Genomic DNA, 16183 nt, shown 5'->3' with positions numbered 1-16183 from the left:
TGTTCAAAGAAAGTAGAGAAAGATGATGACCATCCATGTCCCCATCACTGCAGTGCCTGCCCAATCTTGTCACCTCTACACCCCCAGCCCACACTGGGTTATTTTAAAGCAAATCCTTTTATCTGAAAATAAATCCTTTTATCTGTGTGTTTCTGAAAGATGAAGACAGTCCTTCAGTTTTTTGAGACACCAGGTTTATTTTTTTGAAATTCCAGAACAGGGTAACCAAATTTGTGGTACAGTGGTACAGTTTTAATTTGTACATCTAACAACCATTGTTTTTAACACACACACACACAATGACTGTATATATATCCTCATTTGGAAAAAACATTAAAGAGCCCAAATTTGAGGGCCTTCTTAAATGTGAAGCCCTGGCCAGCCCTGCTCTCCCAGGATCACCCTCCATTGACCTTCTACCCCTGCGGTTTCCCTGATGTTTCCTGAGTCCTCCAAGAGTTTTCACACCCTTATGCTTTTTCCTTGTGGACACATCTGCCTGGAAAGCCCTTTTCTCCACTTGGCGAACTCCTATTTGACTGGCAAAACCCGGTGCAGATGTCCCCTTGTCCGTGAGACTTCTTCCAACAATCCCTCTCCCTCACAGATGACACTCACTCTTCTTTGCTTCTACAGCATTTTCTTCCCATAATTCTCTTGAATGTTTACATTGTTGAGTTGAAATCATTCGTTTATAGATCTTATAATAGCCTTTGAGCCCCCTGAGGGTAGGGCCTGGGTCCTCTCTGTGAGAGGCAGAGTGGTCCCAAATCATGGACTCTGGCCTCCGCCAACCTGGGCAAGATGTTTAATTCAGTCTTGGATCTCTGGCTTCCGAATTAGGGATAACAGCAGCACCGGGACAGGGCTCTCAGGAGGATGAAATGAGAAGGGTCCATTCAGCTGCTGTGGAGCCAGCCTCGTGTAGACACTGAATAATTCTTGGCCTCTGTCATCGGTGGCCAGCATGACTCCTTCCTTAAAGGGGCCCTACATCCAGAGACACGTCTTGCCCTTCGGCACAAGGCCCCAGTGTCTGCTCGGGTCCTGATGGTTTTACCCTCCAGGAGAGAGGGTGGAAATTTCCCTGCTCATCCTGAGCAGCAGACCCTGCGGTGAAGGGCTTCATAACAGCTCTCTGCAGCACTGCCCTGGGCTCCCGCTTGCTTCTCACGTTCTGTCTCTCCACGCAGGAGAGCCAGTCCTGGGAACCCTGCCCCTTTCCCTCAGGGTCCCCTCCATAGACCTGGATAGTGTTGCTCCCCCTCTACCTCCCAGCTGGGTGCAGAGGAGTGCTCCCCTCTTCTCCCGCTCGCCCAGAACCCACGTCCTCCAGCACTCCCTGGAAACGTCAGGTCCCGGGAATTGCCGTCTTGCAGGTCACTCGTGACCCTGGGTGGGTCTCACGGCTTTTCCTTCAGCTGCATCCACTTGCACACCTTCAACAGAGACCTTATGGAGACTCCAGGCCCCATTGCACTCCCCGGACCGTCGTTGAGATGCTGTCCCCATCCTGCTTGGGCACCCACCCCCTCTCCCACCGCAGAAGCGTGGAAGGGAGGGTGAGAACAAGCCCCAGACTGGCACTCCTCTCCCCACATCTCCACTCCTGCAGGCAAGTGGAGGTGGAGAGTCTGCCTGCTATCTTCTCTGAACGCTGGGGTGATGTTATCTGGGTTTAAAACGGCCTCACGGCCAGCTTTTGAGACCAAGGGCCTTCCTGGATCCGAGGAAGCCTTCCCCTCCAGTGCACTCTCCAAACTGCGAGCAGCGTTTCCACCTGGTGGCTGTTCTCACTTCCTCCAGGACAGGCAGAGCCGGGATGGAACCGTGGCCTTGACCTCTGTGGCTGTGACTCTGTTGTCTGCCGTCTCCTCTCTCACACCCTTCCCTGTCCGCTGGCCCGTGTCCAAGGTTTTTGTTTGGCTCCGGTGGAAAATGCACATCAGCCCCGCGCAGAACGTCCGTCGCAGGCAAGCCCCAATAAAAAGCAGGCAGGGTTTTAAAGCTTCCCACCATTCCTCCTCAGGGAACGGTATTTTTTTTTTCAACAGTTGTCTGAAACTTGCCCAGTTAAAGCCTCCTTGGGGGCAAGGGGCTGCTTCCATGGGGCAGGCACAGCGTGTGTTCCATAGAAGAAATTTTTTTTTTAAAGTGGAGAAGACAGGGGCTGGGGCACAAATACTCCTGAATTGGCAAGGGGGCCTCACCCCAGAGTTTAAGGCTTGGTTTCGCAGCTTCATTTTGTAACCTTGGACAAGTACCTTCTCCCTGCATCTCAGCTTCCTTATTGATAAAGCAAAGGCGACACCTTCCCTCTCTTATACCTTATTCATAACCACAGAGGCAGGGCACCCGGGTGGCTCAGTCAGTTAAGCGTCTGCCTTCGGCTCAGGTCATGATCCCGGGGTCCTGGGATTGAGCCCCGCATCGGGCTCCCTGCTCGGCAGGGAGCTTGCTTCTCCTTCTCCCTCTGCCTGCCGCTCCCCCTGCTTGTGCTCTCTTAAATAAATAAATAAAATCTTTTAAAAAAATAAATAAATAACCAGGGAGGCAGAGCAAAGCGGGGACTGGAGGGTGTTAGTCGGAGACGCGACCCTGCACAGGATCTCTGCCTCTCTGACCTATTTCCTCATACAGTGAAGGAGCTCTGTTGTGCTGATTGGTCCCTTCCCACGTCTGGCCCCCTCAAGGAGGACAAGGTTCATCTTACTGTCAGATCAGGCAGGAGACACTGGCCTAGCGTGATGAGGAAGAATGGACATCTTGGTGGCTGGGGTGACCCTCAAGGTCTATCAGGTCCCTCCACAGTGTCCAACAGAGCTCCTGACTCTAGTCCAGGAAAGAGCGAGAATGATCCTCATCCATCTCTCTCTTCAGGCTCAGATTCATCACCTCAGGACAGCCTTCCCCGTTGCCAACACACATCCATCGACTGCAGATCTTTGGCCACATGGGTAACCCATTAAACCCTTGCCAGCCTTTTATAAGGAAGCCCAGATTCCCCTTGGCAGGTGTCACCTTGGAAAGCCTGGAGCGGTGAGAGAGGGAGACCCAGCAGCGGTTGGAGAACAGCAGGGGGTTAGCAATAATACTGGCAGCCGGCATGGTTCCAGTCCTCGCGACATGCACAGCTAAGTGCTTTCCATGCATTAACTCACTTTAAACCCGGAGGCAACCTATGTGGAACATAGTATTTTTAACCCTATATATCAGTGCAGAAATTGAGGCACAGAAAAGTAAAGTAACTTGCCCAAGGACACACAGCTCGGCAGCGGTAGAGCCCAGTGCTCAGCCCAGGCAACTGCACTCAAGAGCTCACTATGCTTTGCAGCCTCCTCCATAGATGGAAGGAAGCGGAAAGGAGACGCTAAAGGAAGGGTGGGTGCCCTGGTGGGGCCCGAATAAGGACAGAGATACCAAGAGCATACTGGGCGCCTGGAATGATAGGAGGTTCGATGCGGGGCAAAGGGCATCTCTAAAAGTAGTGTGGTCAGTCCATACTGATGATGATGGTGGTGATAACGAGAGCGCCAAATATTTATACAGCTCTCGGCACTCTGTTTCTATGTTCATTCGGGGAATTCTGTCAACAAGTACTGGACACCTGCTGTGTGTTGGGCAAACAATGAACAAAATGAATACTAGCCTTGCCCTCATGGAGCTCAACAAATAAACATGAAAATAAACATATAAGGGCAATCACAATCTTAGCTTTGTTGATAGGATTATAAAATCCACACCTCAAAGCTTCCTCTCTGAGTGGCTTCAAAGTTAGCCATGAGCATTTGGAAAATTAAGGTCATTTTCAAAAGGGAAGGGATAATGGTCTTGTAAGGGGAAGGGAGAACCAGGGATAATTTTCTCTCTCTTATTCTGCTCATGGATACCCCATACCAACATTTCTTAAAACTTCCTTCTTTGGCTTCTAAACATCCTTCTTTCTTAGCCCTTCTCTTTATCAACTTATTTATGGGAAGACAAAGTCGGTAAGAATGTGCTAGAAGCTGAGGTCTTGCTTGCTCCGATAATTGGCCTAGCGATCTGGCTCAGGCCCTCTGCTTGCAAGGGCTGAAGAAACAGCGGGGAGTAGAGCAGACAAGGTTTGATACACACGGGATGCAGATAACTGCAAGCCAGTGCTGGTTTACCAGTAAAAAATCCTCTTCCCTCCCAAATATTACACATCCGTGAGATGCCCAGCTGGCTATTATCATTCTCTCTGATCCAAAGTATTATCCCTGTTCACTGAAACTTGCTAAGACATTCATTTGCCTTCGTGGTTTGCAGTCCCTGGAAGTACACATCCAGGCCATTCCAAGACGTATTTAAAAATCAGGCACCATCCACACAATGGAATATTATCTGGCAATAAAAAAGAATGAAGTGCTGACACCTGCTACAGCATGCATGAACCTGGAAAACACGATGCTCAGTGAAAGAAGCCGGTCGCAAAAGGTCACGTGCTGAGTGATTCCATTTATACAACATTTCCAGAATATGCAAATCTATAGAGACAAAAAGTAGAACATTGGCTGCCAGGGGCTGGAGGGAGGGGTGACTGGGGAGTGACTATGAATGGGCATGGGGTTTCTTTCTGAGCCATGAGAATGTTCTGGAATTAGATGATAGTGATAATATTTGCACAGCTCTGTGAATATCCTACACTGAATTATATACTATAAAAAGGTGAATTTTATGATATAGAAATTGCACCTCAATAAAGCTGTTATTCAAAAAAAAAAAAAAGTCGGGCGCCTCGGTGGCACAATCGGTTAAGTGTCTGTCTTCAGCTCAGGTCATGATCTCAGCCTCCTGGGAGTGAGCCCCGTGGTGGGCTCCCTGCTCAGCTGGGGATCTGCTTCTCCCTCTCCCCCCCACCCTGCCCCGCCCCACCCGCATGTGCGCTTGAGCTCTCCCTGTCTGAAGTAAATAAATAAAATTAAAAAAAAAAATTCATGCACTATCACTGCAGCTGTGATGGATCTGCAGCTACATATCTCACTGTATTAAATGAAAGGTTATGCAAGATTTACAGGATAAAAACCAGGCAGCATGCAATCATCAGAGGCTGAGTATATTTCTGTACAAGAAAATAAGTACATAGAGTCATTGTGTATGTAAGGATTATCAGATCAATCCATTAATCAACTTAATGATAATTTTTAAGTCCTTTCAAAGCAAAATTTTACATTAAATAGTACAGAAATGAAAACTTTAAAAGAAGTGTTCATAACTGCATCAGGTGGTAAGCAGGGTTTTTTCCTGGGAAGTGAATATGCTGGTTCAAATTATCCCCAGAGAATTTCTGGCTGGGATCCAGCTATAGGTAGCATGTACTTGACATACAAACCCAAATCTTCACAATCAGTTGAATTGCTGGTGTATCTCTTCCCATTTACAAAAAAGCAGCCAAGACCAAAGAGGCTAGGAGACTTGCCCCCGGGTGCGCTCGTAGGAAGGGACCCCACCAGTATTTAAACTCGAGTCTGCCCGGCTTCAAAGCCTGCATTTGCTCTTCTTCCTCATGCTGTGGCATCCCACGAATCAGCTTCCCCGACCCAGAGAAAATGGTATCTCCCTTTGCTCCTAGCCCCAAGTAAGCCGTGCTCGTTCTATACAACACCAACAGGTGTACTTTAACCAAAACTTCAGATTTATCTTTAACCTTAAGACATTACAGTGTGAGAATAAACTGAAACAAAGAAATGCAGACACCGAAGTGGTGCGATTATCCTTTAGCTATCTTCTGAAGTCACTAAGAGGAGGACCGATGTCAGGGCTCATCAGACTTGTCACGGGCGCTTTCCCCACGTGGAAAGGGAACTGAACAGCCTGTGAGTAGAAGAAATTGACATGGAAAACGCAGGCGACAGGACATGCCGTGGCGGCACGTGTCCACGGGATTCAGAGTGGTCGCAGACGCTTCGAGTCCTTCAGATGGTCCCAGAGCCACAGTTCCAGGGGAGATGTTGTCTGCACCGTGAGCAGCACCCAGGAGAATCCTCGTGGGAGACAGGCTGGTGGCCCGAGCCTGTTCGGTGCCATAAACCTCACGGTGAGAACAAGGAAAGCATATCTGCGGACAAATATTGCCATCCTATCGCTTTGTTTATTTTTGACTATCCCGTTTCTCAGGGAAACAGGAAATGTAAGAGAAAGGAATGTTTGTATTTTGGTAGGGCAGGTTTAGTTTAATTTTTCTAAATATGTCACCAGTATTTTTCCAAGACGCACTAAATGTGGGAGGAGGTGATGCAGAGGTTCAGAGGTGGGATTCCAAGGGCAGAGAGCGTTAAGCTGGCTGGTGAGACCACGGACCTCACTCAGCAAACATTTCCTGGGCCCCTCCCTGGGTCTAGGGCAGTTTCGAGAATGAAGAAGGCAGGCGGGATCTCTATCTTGGGCACCTGGGTGGGTGGAGGGCCCGGTGACTGAGGTTAGGATACTGGAGGAGGAGAGAGCATTTTGGAAGGTTGATTCGTGAGGTTGCTTGGAAATGTTAAGTTGGAGGTGCCTGTGAGACTATCTCGGGGCTGGGTTTGGGAGGCAGGTTTATAATTCAGGAGAGGCCCCAAGGGTTCAATGATAAGCGACAACAGACACAGATCCACAGCTCCTCATAGGCTACAGTCCAGTAGGGAGTTAGACATTTGTCCCAGCAATCACACAGATAAATTAAAAATGGCAAAAGTGCTAGGAAGGAGACAGAGGTGAGCAGGCCATGACCTAAGCAGAGAGGTGAGAACCAGCTTTTTGAGGAAGCAACATTAGAGCTGAGATCTGAAGCATAGCTGGGAGGAGCAGGGACAGGGTTCCAGGCAATGAGAACAGTGTGTGCAAAGGCCCTGTGGATGGAGGGAGCAAAGTGAGTATCAGGGCCAGAAAGAAATCCAGTAAGGCTGGGACAGAGAGGCTGTTGGGGGAATGTGGGTGAGATGGGGTGGGAAAGGAGGCAGGGACCAGGTCCCCCAGAGCCCTGTAAGCTGTTGTCTCAACCTGTTCTGGGTCATCGAGGTGGGAATTTATGGGTTTGTCACAGCAGTATAGAATTGGAAAGGACTGTCAAAGGTCATCTTATCCAGTCTCCTCCCTCCAGACAGGAGTGTCTTTGTGTGCAGTGCTTACATTCCAAGGAGATTCTGTTAGATACTGCATAACGAGGTTAAGGTTTATCAAGCTGCTGTCGGGATATTTTTGTTCTCTCTTCTGAATGAGTCTTTTTTAAATGCCCAAAACAAACCACATTTCTGGGCTGCCCCATTTCTGTCAAAGGCTTCATCATGCTCCCTGCTCACAACCCGGGCCTCAGGCTTCCTTCCCCTCTTATCTCCCCTTCCTATATCTAAGGACTGAATGAGTCCTGATGAACAGCCTTTAACGTCCCCCCTACCCAAGTCCCCAAGATCCCAGATGTGAAGGGAATGGGAAGTCGTGTGGATTGCTGCCCTACTACGTGCCGGCTCAGACATCTAACTCAGCATAAGCCTCTTCATTGGCAGTGAGCATTGAGTGATTCACGTCTATTATAATGTTGCTTCTCCAAGGATCTTCCTGTTTGGCAGATGAGGAAACTGAGTCAGAGAGTGGTCAGTGACTTGCCCAAGGGCTCATAACCACAAGTTTTGGAACTAGATGTGAACTCTGGGGCGGGGGTGTCCCTCTGGCTCCACAGCTCATGCTATTCCTGCCGTGCCCTGAACTGTTTGGTTCTTACAGTAGCGGCCTTGTCCTAATGAGTCCGCTGGCCTCCACCCACCTACCCAAGCCAAACAAATGAGTGGACCCCGTTTCTGGGCACAAGGGAAGCACTTGATGGTGCATAGAATGATTATCCAGAAGCAGCACTCTGTGGAAGCAGGGCAGTGGGCTCTGGCTAAATCCTAGGTCCCCCACTTTCTTACTGAGTGATCCTAGGCAAGAAACTTCACTTCTGTTGGCCTTCGTTTCCTTGTTTGTAAAATGCAGGTAAAAATCGGAGCTATCTCATAGAAGTGGCAAGAGATTTAAATGAGGTGATATATGTAAAGTGCTTAGCACCATGCCGCTACACTGTAAGTGCTCCAGAAATGGGAGCTGTTGTTACCACAGCCTCCAGAAGTCTTCCTAAACCTGGTTTGTATACGTCTACTCTTTGCACACAAACCCTCAATGGCTGCCCAGTGCGTGCAGAATGCATCCCCAACTCCTACCTCTAGTGCAAGCGTCCGCCACGCTTACCGCTCCCCATATTCGCACCCTAGTTCCCACTGCTTCCCTAGCAAGCCTCTGCTCAAACCAACTTTATCAACAGCTTGTCCCCAAATTCTTCCTGATTCTGCTGTTAGCACGTGATCTCTCTCCCTGCCATGGGAGGCTTTCTCTAACACCCATCCGACAATATACGACATACACAGCATCTTGTGTGGAGCCTGGAGATACAATGGTAAACAAACCATAAGAGACTCTTAACTCTAGGAAACAAACTGAGGGTCGCTGGAGGGGAGGTTAAGTGGGGCGTGGGGTAACTGGGTGATGGGCATTAAGGAGGGCACGGGATGTGATGAGCACGGAGTGTTATATGTAACTGATGAATCACAAAATCCTACCTCTGAAACTAATAATAAACAAACAAACAAGCTAATCACCTTGTTTTGTGAGAGCGCCTACAGGGGAGTGGAAAGATGGACACAAAGGAAATGAACATAGAATTATAGCTGGGGCCTAGCACTATGAAGGGAAAGTTCAGAGTGTGATAGAGAAGACAATAGGAAGCACCTACTTAGACCTGTGGCCAGGGGAGCACTCTCTGGGGACAGAGCATTTCAACAGAGACGCCAAGTATGGGAAGGGTTTGGCCTTGTCTCAATCTTATATGTGCCCTACACAGCACAAAACACCGTGCGAGCCACATGGTTCTCACACAACTAGTGCCCACTGAATTGATTTGAATTAATATTATATTATTGATCATTAGGCAGAGTCTTTCAGAGAACGAGATCAGCATGTGCAAAGGCCCTTTGGCTGGAGGGAGTGTGGCCCATTCAGTAAAGAACTGAAGTCCTGCGGGTTGGTGCATAACTGGTAGGCAGAGGTTAGGGTGGGTAGGAGGAAGACACGCAAGACGAAACAGAAGTAAGCAAGAGCTAGATCAGGCGGAGGCTCACAGGCATGGAACGGAGGCCCAGCTCCTCACCGAAATCTTCCCAGACTTCTTTAGTCCTCAATTTCTTTCCTCCTGCAGACTCTTCCCGGCCTTGTTTTCTCCATACTTAGCCAAGACCGGACACTGAAGACACTTAAAGCTCCAGAGACTCATGAATGCAGAGGGAATTGCCTCCTTCTGGGGGAAGCTGCAGTGGGCCCCTCCGCGCCCAGCTCTCCAACTCCATGGCTTGGAGAGGAGGTTGCTACAGCACTGATCCGGGCTCAGGCTACTCTGACCCCAACCCTCCCCTCCCCCCTAAGAGACCAGCCAGCAATAGCTCTGGGCCATTTTGGCTTATTTTGGCTTCTTGGGAGACTTTTGAATAGGGCCCTTATCAGGGTGGGGATCTCTGGTTTTAAAAATTGATCTGCCCCTTCTAACCGGATGTCAGGCCTCTCACGCTATTGGGCAGTGCTGAACTCTGGGGCCCCTGGGGCATGTGAGCAGAGACAAGGAGCCTGCCAGAGGCTGGTGGGCCTCCCATCCCCAAGGGGACTAAATAAAGCTATTGTTGGGAAGAGAAGAGAGAAAATAGCCGACAAGATATTTTTTGTCCTCCGTGACCTATCTGTGTTAGGGGAGGGGCTGGCCCGTTGCAAACGAGTGGAAATGGGAATGGCCTCTGGAACGCATTTGAACAGCTCGGGAAGGGAAAGAGCCCGAGAGGGGAGAGAAGCTCCACCATTCCTCACCTGTCTGACCTTGGGCAAATGGCTTGCCTGTGATCTCTTATCCGTCTCACGGGGAGGGGACGATGCGGCCGTCTGTAGAGTGCCTGGTACCATTCCTGGCTGTTACAAGACACTCCATAAACGCAGTTGTCATTAGCCTGGGAGATTGTCTGGTGGGTGGCACCCACTTTCATTCCCTGAGCTCTTAGAAACCACTTGAGAAACCTACCAGAATGTCTCCAAATTCTGCCACCTCTCCCCTTGAAAAGTTCTTGGCCTGGCCTCTAGGAATTAAGACACTTGTTTGTAAGGACACCTGTACAGAGATATTTGGTGGTCTTGCTTGTAGCAGCAGAGAAAGAGAGACAGAGAGACAACGTCACATAAATGTCTATTAATAGGGAACCAGCCAAAGAATTGTGGCACCCGTGTCTTGTGGAATATTGTGAAGCTTTAAAACCATTGGGTTAGGGGTGTACCTACTGACGTGGGAGAGGAAGTGTGCATGGCATGATAGTCAATGAGAAGAGCCATTTTAGAAAAAACAAACATCAACCTCAACCATATATGTGTATACATGTTTGCAAAGATTGAGCATGAAAAGCAATGGGCAGGAGTACACATTAGACACACCAGGCAGGTGAGACCAGTTACCTGGGCTGGGGAGTGGGGGAGGGATATAAGAAAAATAAAGAAAACAGTGGCAAAATAGGAGGGGAAAACTTAGGGTATAATGTTAAATGAGAAGATAGATATAAAGTTCTACCTCTAAGATTATTGCAGAATATCCCATTTTTTAATTGGATGTATAAATGGGGATTATAAAGTAATATGGACCAATACAAACACTGATTTGATTAGATGATGAGGTGGTGGAGAGTCCTCGTCTTGAATTTCTATGGTCATTTGAAGACTATTATTTCAATTTTTTTAAAGCATCACTTTAAAAACAGAGAGAAAAGAAAAACTCTTGGGAGTGCCCCCACTTTCTCCACCACCCCCAGCCCAGCCCAGGCCCAACCAGTGGCACTTGGCACTTCCAGATTGGTCTGTGGCCTGTCAGTGTCTGTGGATACAATTCATCCTGCCTACCCTGGGCAGGTCACTCTCCCTTTCCAGATCTGAACTAATTCCCCACTGCCCATCCAAGCGACCCAGACTCTTGCCTTCAGCTTTGAAAGCCCCAACAACCTGGCCCCAGATTGCCTCTTTCTTCTCTCCAACACCAGCCTAGAGTCTTCCCAGCCAGTTCTAGAAAGAATGCTGTTCTAAGGACACCTGGGTGGCTCAGTTGGCGACGCTTCCTACTTTTGGTATCAGCTCAGGTCCTAATCTCACGGTTGTGAGTTCAGGCCCTGCGTTGGGCTCCATGCTGGGTATGAAGCCTACTAAAAAAAAAAAAAAAAAAAAAAAAAAAGAACGCTGTTCAACCAAAGAAATGGCAAAGAAAATTTTCCCTTAGTATCTGGAAAATGCATTGCTTTAAACAATGTTTCAAAACACTTTCTTTGAAATTCTCATCCTATAAATTCTCAAATTTTTCTACATTGACTTTCTGTGTCCTATAAATCTAGATACAATGTCTCATTCCACTATTTCTGACAAGGAGTATATTCCTCCAAGGGCATTCAGTTCAAATATATAATTCTATTCGGCAGTCGTGTCCACAATGACTTTATGGCAGATAAACCCATGTTAAGTATCATAAAATAAATCCTCCCTTCCAGTGGGTCTTTGTTACTTAGAGCTCATGAAAAATCTAGACATAGGCCATGGGAAGACCAAAGTATTCTGCACTGTTCACCCCTTGAGGTATGGTGACCCATCCACAATCTACTCATCCTTCAGAATCCTTGTCAGAGCCTTCCTTTCTTATGGAGACTTGCTCATGACTCCACGCCCGCCCCCCCAGACTTGCTGCCATGCCACCTTGTTCAGCTCTTACACTGCGCAGCCCACCTCTCTAAAACAAGAAATCTTGGCTCCATCTTCTGTGTCCTGCACAGCATAAAACACAGTGCATAAAACACTCACTCACTCAGTGAATCCATTTGATTTGATATTATTTTATGGATCAGGTTATGATTAGAAGAAAGAATTTATGGTACCCTAGATATGCAAGTGGTCCCCAGGGAAGTGTGCCTTGGTAGAGAGAGTGCTTGATGGAGAGTCAAAACTCGTGGCTTTGACTTATTTTTTTTTTTTAAGATTTTATTTATTTATTTATTTTAGAGATGGGGGGAGGAGCGGAGGGAGAGAGAATCTCAAGCAGACTCCCCGCCAAGCACGGAGGCTGACGCGGGGCTCTATCTCACGACCCTGAGATCATGACCTGAGCCGAAATCAAGAGTCAGATGCTTAACTGACTGAGTCACCCAAGTGCCCCCAAAACTCATGGCCTTGACTTCTCGTTCTGCTATTGTGGGGCATGAAAACAATCACTTTTTACTCTTTGGGCTTCAGTTTCTAGGAAGACACACACATGTATTATCCTATTGCTGCTATAACAACCTAAGCTGTCAAAAAGAACACCTCTGTGTTATCTCACAGATCTGTAGATCAGAAGTCCAGGCTGGCCTGTCAAGGTGCTCTGCTTAGGGTCTCATAAAGCTGAAATCAAAGTGCCAGCATGCTGCATTTTCCTCAGGAGCTCAAGATTCCCTTCCAAGCTCATTCCTGTTAGGGCAGATTTCAGTTCTTTGCAGCGAGGTACGCCTAGAGTCCCCGTTTCCTTGTCGGCTATCAGCCAGGGGCCACCTTTGGCTCCGGGAGGCTACCCACATTCCTTCTCAAGTAATCACCCCCATCTCAAAGCAGGAATAGTGTGCTGAGACTCTCTCCTGCTTCGACTCTCTCTGCTTCTCCCTTCTGCCACCAGGCTGAGAATGGTTCTCTGTTCTTAGGGGCTCATGTGATTTGATTAGATCCTCCCAAATATCTCCATATTTTAGGGTCACCTGTGCCATATAACATAAAACTATCCTTGTATGACAGTCTCATCACATTCGCAGCCTCCAGAGATTAGAGTGGGACACCTTGGGGAGCATTCCTAGAAATTCTACCTACCGCCGCATGGCAACATGGGGGTTAGGCAAGATGATTGCTAAGTTCCTTCAGATTTCCTTTGTTGGACTTCATTTCACCCCCTACCATACTATCACATACTGCCAAGCAGCAGCCTCTGCTCTCCTTCCTCCTTCATCCAGCCTGCCTTTACCTCTGTCCTCACTCCCACAAAACCAGCATTAGCTCCTTCCTCCTCTCAGTCCTACTTTACACTTTGAGTTTGAATCTCCCCCGGGTGCTAAGCAGTTTGACATTCCTTATTTCATTTCTTCTTCTGCCAGCCATCCAATGAGTTAGGCAATATCATTCCCATTTTGCATATCCAAGAACTAAGTTTTGAAGAGGTTAAATATCCAGCCCCAGATTAGAGGGTAAGTTTAACTCCAACATCCACGTTCTTTCCAGTACCCGTCAGTGTGTGGGGAGATAATGAGGCCAGGAGACGTGGAGGGGAAGACAGAGCACATGCATTCCCCCTCAACCACCCCCACACACACACACTCCAGCTTAAAATGAGATGGAGATAAAGCCCCAATAGTGACCTGGGCAGTTCTCGGACTGCTGGAGGTGCCCAGGGTCTGTGAGTGGATGGCCAGGTGTTACGACTCTGCTGGGGAACAAAAGCCATTTGGTGAAAATGTACCCATTCATTCCACTTCACATCCCTTGGGTTGGCAAAATTTAAGCCTTTCAGCCTCAGGTGTCTGGAGCTCTTTCCCTGCCTGTGAGAGCATAAGTCGGTACAACCACTTTGGAGAGCGAATTTGGCAATATCTGGCAAAACTGAGAAGAGCGTTGCCCGGCCACAGCAATTCCACTCCTGTGCACATGCCCCTGTTCACCTGCAGGGGAAATGAGTTCAAGATCTTCACTAGTATCATTTATCATTGGAAAAAATAGAAATCACCTAAATGTGCATCAGCAGGAAGTGGACAAATGGTAATGTGTTCATATAATTGAATACTACACAGCTGTAAAAATGAATCCAGGCTGTATAGAGGAGCCCACATGAATCTCACAAATGTAATGTGCTAAAAAAGATCGTCAAGAATAGGTTCTTTTGATACCACTTACATAAAGTTTAAAAATGTGGAGTGCATATTGTTTGAGAATCATATGTAATAGTTAAAATATGAATAAATGCGAGGCAATAATAAACACAGAATTCATATCATGATGATTACCTCTGGGTGGGAGGGAAGGGAGTGTGGTAAGAAAGTGTATCAGGGGGGCGCCTGGGTGGCTCAGTCGTTAAGCTTCTGCCTTCAGCTCAGGTCATGATCCCAGGGTCCTGGAATCGAGCCCCGTATCAGGCTCCTCACTCTGCAGGAGGCCTGTTTCTCCCTCTCCCACTCCCCCTGCTTGTGTTCCCTCTCTCGCTGTATCTATCTCTGTCAAATGAATAAATAAAATCTTTAAAAAAAAAAGAAAGTGTATCAGGGACTTCGTCTATGGGGGTAGTGGTTATTTCTTAAGTGGGGTGCTGTCCATGATAATGCTCTTTAGGTATTTTTTCATATGTGAAATATTTTGTAGTAACTATTAAACGAACAAGTAATCGCCACCAGGAAGATGCTTACCACAGAACAGTAAGTGGAAAGAGCAGGAAACAAAAGTGGATATTCAGTGTACTCCCAATGTAGAAAAAATGAAAAGAAAAAAATTGTAGATTTAAAAAAAAAGACCAGCAGATAATACACCAAAACTGTTGTTAAAAATCTGAGAGTGATCTTTATTGTCTTCTGTATAATAACAACATAGCACTTTATTACATTTTCCAAACTTTTTATATAGTGAGTACATATTACTTTTGAAATCAAATATTGCCCTTTTTTTTAAAAGATGCATTTGTTCTCTCTAAGCACCAAGATGTGATAAATTTTAGCCTGGGGGGGCCAGGGTGGCTCAGTAAGTTGAGCATCTGACTCTTGGTTTTGGCTCTGGTAATGATCTCGTGGGTCATGGGATCGAGCCCCATGGCAGGCTCTGCACTCAGCCCAGCATCTGCTCAAAGATTCTCTCCCTCTGCCCCTCCCTCCACTTGTGCGCTCGTGCTCGCTCTCCCTGTCTCTCTCAGATAAATAAATCTTTAAAAAAAAAATTTAGCTTGAATAAGGGGGACATTTTTTTATTCCTCATTTACTGCAGGAAGCCCTGAGCTAGATCTTAGGGAAAACCTTTTCAGGCTTAGGCCCACGTTCACGTCCCAATTCCACCCCTTCCCAGCACCTGCCTTGAGTCTCAGTGTTCCTATCTGTGAAATGGTGATGACAAACCTTCCCTGCTTGCCTCATGGAGCCACTGAGTGGGTAAACAATGAGATGAGGCCCATCGAATGGCTCCGTGACCCACTGCAGAGCTTTCCAAAGCACGTACAGCAGCGGTTCCATGTCAGACTAGACTCTGGGCACCAAGAGGGAAGAGCCGGGTTCTTCCTCTTAAAAGGCAGCCAGAGGGTCAGGACAGACAGCACTGTCAGGAGACAATCCAGGACTGAGTGACGAGGACTAGGACAGACAACACAGAGAGTAGGACATGGCCAGGCTGATCCAAGTAGGGGGACTAGGATGTCACTACTAAATAACTAGAAGGGATAACCTTTATCCTCAAGCACCTCCAAAAAGACTTGCAGACACCAAGCAAACACATCTCAAACAACATATGAACAGAATGAGGGAGGAAATGCATAGCCTAGGTTTGGACCTGGTGCCCTCACTTCCTAGCTGAGTGACCATGCGCATGAGTAAGCACCTAATCTTTTGAGCGCCCTCTCCTCTTCCATCATAAGGAGAGGCATGCATGCCTCCTAGGTCTTGCTAAGAGGAATGGGTGAATGAAGCACAGACTCCATCATCAGACACTTTCTCTGGGTCAGGCAGTGTTCTGGGAGCTGAGGATGCTACAGGGAACCAGCGGGACAAGTAGCGTGGCTCTCGAAGGGAGATGATACCGGGCAGTCGCTCAGAACAGTGCCCAACACGGTGCAGCCGATGCGTGTTTGTGTCCGTGGTGGCATGACCACTATTATTAAGAAACCTCATAGGGTGGCCTGGAGAGGGCTTGGGGGAGGGGTTAACGTAAGGCAGAACCATAATGGGAATCACGAAGCTGCCGTTCATTGGGTACTCAGAACGTAAAGACTTCACATATAATAATTTGTTTGATCCTCACAGCAACCCTATGGGATGGATACTCATCACCCCCATGTTACAGATGAGCAAACTGAGCCACAGATCCATGTAGAACTTGCCTGAGGTTG

The 16183-nt window shown here is 47.7% G+C and overlaps 1 protein-coding gene across 5 annotated transcripts in view; it reads left to right on the top strand.

Moving 5' to 3' along the window:
• Nucleotides 1-16183, top strand: part of SYN3 (synapsin III) — a 443568-nt gene that overhangs the window by 356197 nt on the left and 71188 nt on the right. The gene's annotated exons all lie outside the window — the stretch shown is intronic.

Source organism: Phoca vitulina, unplaced genomic scaffold, assembly GCF_004348235.1.
Source record: "Phoca vitulina isolate PV1807 unplaced genomic scaffold, GSC_HSeal_1.0 scaffold19, whole genome shotgun sequence".
In the NCBI taxonomy this organism is placed as follows: Eukaryota; Metazoa; Chordata; class Mammalia; order Carnivora; family Phocidae; genus Phoca; species Phoca vitulina.
This window is presented reverse-complemented; position numbering and strand designations above follow the sequence as displayed.